Source organism: Drosophila santomea, unplaced genomic scaffold (assembly GCF_016746245.2).
Source record: "Drosophila santomea strain STO CAGO 1482 unplaced genomic scaffold, Prin_Dsan_1.1 Segkk21_quiver_pilon_scaf, whole genome shotgun sequence".
Lineage (NCBI taxonomy): Eukaryota > Metazoa > Arthropoda > Insecta > Diptera > Drosophilidae > Drosophila > Drosophila santomea.
The window spans coordinates 124,708-129,675 of NW_025318953.1; the positions used below are offsets into that span (position 1 = coordinate 124,708).

At 42.1% G+C, this 4,968-nt stretch overlaps 1 pseudogene; it reads left to right on the plus strand.

The window, feature by feature from the left end:
• The first annotated feature begins 271 nt into the window (after positions 1-271).
• LOC120457539 lies at positions 272-2,453 on the plus strand (annotated as a pseudogene).
• The last annotated feature ends 2,515 nt before the right edge of the window (positions 2,454-4,968 follow it).

The following is a 4,968-nucleotide window of genomic DNA, read 5'->3' on the forward strand; positions in this document are numbered from 1 at the left end:
GTACGATTACATTTCTAACAAAATGCCACGTACTTCTTTATTTGATGTAGATGATGACCAACAGTTTCTTAAAATGGCCAGCGTTGATGCGGTAAACTATCCTTAGAAAAAGAGCACATAACCCATCTACAATCAAGATGGCTTTTCGGAATATGATATCCAAAGGCCGAGCTCCAGGTAAGAACTTAAAAAAAACAGTCATATTTAATATCAATTTAATTTCATATTCAGCGCTTTTCGAACCGTAAATGAACCGCACCCAAACCCCATACCCTCCAAGTTCCGCATCGACAATGTTGTTCCGGACTTTGGACTCGAGGAGAATTCTAACGTGCTTCCCAAAAACTGCAAATGCCACCTCCAAGTTCATCAAGGATTGTCAAGAGTCGACGATGCCCCAACAAAGGAAAAATATCTCCAAATGTGCGTCAAACTTTTCCAAAACCTACCGTCGATACAGAACCCTCACCGCTAACACCCATCAAGGGGACTTTGGTGGATGAGTATGATACAGATCTGCTGTCGTCAGAGGATATTTGGAAGATCTATATGGATGTGAAGAAGGGGCTTATAAAGCCCTCGGATGCTACATGGCCTTTGTTTTGCATGGCGAATTCGGAGGCTTCCAAAACTCCGCCTCCGAGTTTAACGGAACCTCAAAACTCCAATGAATTTCCTCCGAAAACAGTTCGAGTTGACGAAAACCTATATAATAAGAATACTTTTGAAACTGGTTTTGAGAGGAAAATCGGAAAAAATGAGTAGCGGGTCTTGGATCAGTGGATAGAATCGGAGGGGCTCAACGGATCCTATAATGATATAGAAGAATCGGATTCAAAGGGAAAGGTCGATCGTGACGCCAAGAAGCCTCGGATTCTGGACAATGAAGATGTCGCCTTTGCTAGCTTCACCATTGGAATCGAAGAGGAGCGGGCCATCAACGGATCACATAATGATATAGAAGAATCGGATTCAAAGGGAAAGGTCGATAGTGACGCCAAGAAGCCTCGGATTCTGGACAATGAAGATGTCGCCTTTGCTAGCTTCACCATTGGAATCGAAGAGGAGCGGGCAATCAAGGAATGGATAAAATCGGAGGGCCTCAACGAACCCCACAGTGATACAGAAGAGTTTGATATGTTATTAAGCCTAGCAAGAGAACATGAGAAGAATCGGGATCTTCTGCTTGAGTTACTAAAGCCCAAGGATCTTATCTCCCAGGAAAAGGATGTTTGGAAAAAGTTTTCTCCAAAGGTGTTCGAAATGCCACAGAAACCTGATTCCGTAGAGCCTGAGTTGTGGAAACCCCCACCCAACGAAAAGGTTTCCGTTGAAAATATTCCAGAAAAGGAACCAGAGAAAGCAACTGAAATCATTGTGGAAAAACCAGAAAAGCCAGTTATCCTCGAGGTCAAAGACATTAAAACATTACCCCCGAGGCCCAAGGCTGAGAAAGCTACCCAGAGTTGGGTACAGCAATGCAGTGAAACCATTTCCCAACAATTGCAACTCCTCATCTATGAGGACAGTTCCAACAATCAAACTGATGCAGAACCAGAGGCCATTGACTTCGAAACCGAGATCAGCAAGGAGCAAATGAAGCCCCGAGTCCTGGGAAAAAGCAACAGAAATGTCTCAGCGGAGACTGGATGGCAGAACAGCTTCACAGTTTTCCTCGAGGACTTCGAGTACATCATTGACCAAACCATGACGGAGTTCAGGACCCCCAAGCTAAGAGACTCCGCTCAAAGTGGAACCAGCAGTTTGGATCAAAATCGGTGGAGAATTTGAGGAGATGTCTTCTGCTTCCGCCTCTGCCAGATCACTTGGACCAGTGCCTCCAGAGGATTAGAATCCTAAGGCGTCCCAAAAGGCGCAAGGTCGAGGAATTTCGCATGCACGTCGATATGAATTTTTGCAAAATGTATTGCACACTGAGTATGAATAAGAACTTGGATCTGCAAAATACGGTTAGGTTCCTAAGAAACGCCGTTTACAATAACGACATCGATGTGATCCAAATCCGGTATGAGGCCACACAGATAGCCTGGATTTGGTCCGATGGCAGTGTCTTGATAATCAATGGAAGAGGCCATGCGATGCTTGCGGAAACACAAAGGGATCTGATGTTTAGGACCCTTGGGAGGGCGAACTTCAAAGCCGACCCCTCAAACAAGCTTCTACATCTGCGTCTCATTTCCTGCGCCCACTTTCCATTTGGGATCTCTTTGCCGGTGTTCACTGCGTTAAGCGTTCTTTCTCCAGAGCCCCATATGAAGTATGTCTACTACGTGGACAAGGCAGTTCCCGGGGTGGCGGCCCGTGTTCATGAGACGGGAATGGTCCAGGTGTTTGCCATGACCACGGGTGAGGCGGATAATATGCTGAAGAAACTGTACCTTCTTACGGCCAATCACCGAAAGGCCACCATAGACGTCATCAAAAAGAAACCAATGGACTACGACTGATCAAAAAAAATGTAACTTACGAGTTACAAACAGAATGATGTAAGGATGTGATCGAAAATAGAATAGTAATTATAATAAAGCTGAGAACGCTTTGGTAAACAATTCAATGGCTCAAAAATGGGTTCAATCATTATTATGTTCTTTAAAATGAATAGGCGTGGAATTCTTTCTCTGCTATCAGATACCCGTTACTCTGCTATTGATTAGATTTTAATTAAACATAGATTTTACAAAACATAGATTATACATACTGCAGAATTGCTAAGCCAACATCTCACTAGTATCAATATACCCTCTGCCAGGGTGTGCAAAGTAAGCAGTATAACTATGTATCCTTCAAATATTTTCTGTCCCTCAAAGCATTTTTAAATTGTGTAGTCATGCTAATTTCGTTTCCTTTCCTTGGTTAATTGTTTTTTTTTGCGGAAGAAGTGCCGCTTGAGACGTCGTCTTGGACTTGGACTTTTTTCCCCTTTTAGTTGCTCCCGGGGTAGTGTTTTTGTTGCTCTGGCTTTGGCGTTGGTTGGTGTCTTGGTGGAAAACAAAAGGCTTAAAAGGGGATACACAAAGGATTTGAGCAATCAAGTGCGCTTTTGAGCACGCAGACCGATAACAGTTTTATTCACGCTCGCTTTTTCCAGCCTCTTATTTTCCTGGGACCTGCCATTACGTTGAGGGCTAAGAAGGAAATGTGCTTCGCCCTCAGTTTGTTTCAAAGTCATAACTATGCTGGGTTTTCAATATGCACCCAAAGGAACCCACACGTGTGCGCCATAAAGTCCCATAAGGAAAGAAAAAAGGAAAAAGGGAAAAATAAGTAAGGAAACGGGGCATACAACTTCAAGTAGTTGGGTCCAAATGTCTGCACGGCTTTAGCCAGCAAAAACAATACGGCCCGGAAGGGCGGACACAGAAAAAAGAATTCCGAGCGGTCTGGCTTTTTTCTTAAGTTTCACTTGAACGTCGAGCGCACACACGCAAGCACTCGGGTGAAGGGACATTTAAATTCTGCAGCGGAATGCACCTATGGGCATAGGGGATTCCGGGCTCGGGGCATTTTAATCATAAGACTCTGGTGCCTTTCTAGCCCAAGAGCCAATACGAATTTCGCCCACTTAATTCAATGCATATTCGCCCAGCATCCAGTTTGATTGAGCTTAAGAATGCACTTACAAGCAGCTGTACTTCGTGAACGAGGCAGTTCCTGAGCTAAAAGGATAATAATCAGAGATAAGGCAGGAGACGAAGGAAAGTCGTAAGATATTCGGATGCAGCTACAGTCGCCCCTTAGGCCAAAAGGATGGCCCGGAAAAAACAGGGAAGCGGCTTGTAAGCCATTCCACAGCCACATACCTGCAAACAGGACCAACCAAAGCCAGAAAGCAGGTTAAAAGAGCCCGGAAGAAAGACAGGCAAGCAACAATGGAAGGGCTACCAAAAAGGCAACTTCCAGCATAATACATGAATAAATACAAGAAACAATAACACAAATAGTATTATTTACATGAAAAAATGTGCATCAACACAAAGCTTTATACTCAACTTACTAAAGCCATTATGTTGGCTAATTAAAATTTTAAACTAAGGAACAATAATATTATATATACTTGTACATAGTAAAATTCCTGTTCCCTTTGATTTTTAATAGAATCTCACAAAATATTTAAAATAAATCGATATTCTCGTTACCATATTCTAAATGGTTTGCCAACTTACATAGTTTTGGAAATTATGATTTATGTAGTTCAGTTTTTCTGACATAAAACCTCTGTTTTTCTTCAATTCTATTTGTTTAGCTGGTGAAGTAAATTTGAAATAAACCCATTTAACTAGTCCCGTATCCTTTTGCTTTCCGAGAGCGACTAGTTAAAAGATTTCCCAATTTTAGCAATGCCACTGTTGGCCATCTGCATCCACAGCTTTCCCTGGCTTAAAGGGGTTCCATTTCATTTATGGCCACATGCAGTCGGCTTTTCTCAAGTTAATCCAATCAATGCACTCGCATTTCTCGGCACAATCAAATTCTAGTTACAATTTGAGGACTTGAAAGCCTGGACACATATGGCACAGTTAGAAACGAAGAAACAGAGTGAAACGGGATGGAACAGAAAAGGGACAAAAGTACACGACGGTTAGCCAACTGGATGGTTAAGAATTTGCCACAATAGACAAAGAATTTATGAGACTCTTATGAAAGACTTTCCAGCTCAGTTTCTCTTTTTCTGCACGAAAGTGAGGGCATTTGGGTGAGCCCATGATAACGATGTTCTTCGGTCTTACATCAGTAAATTAACGCATCTGGGTCAGCAAAGTGAATGCAGTTTCCCACAGAAAAAGAGTATTGGATATCAATGTTTGGTATACAATGCAGAGCTTGATTTTCATATTAATTATAATTCTGTTTGTTATATTTTTATTTGGTGAAAAAAGTTGTAACACCTGATTATAATTATAATTATTATACACTAATCATGCACTAATATTCTCATTTTCCGCATCG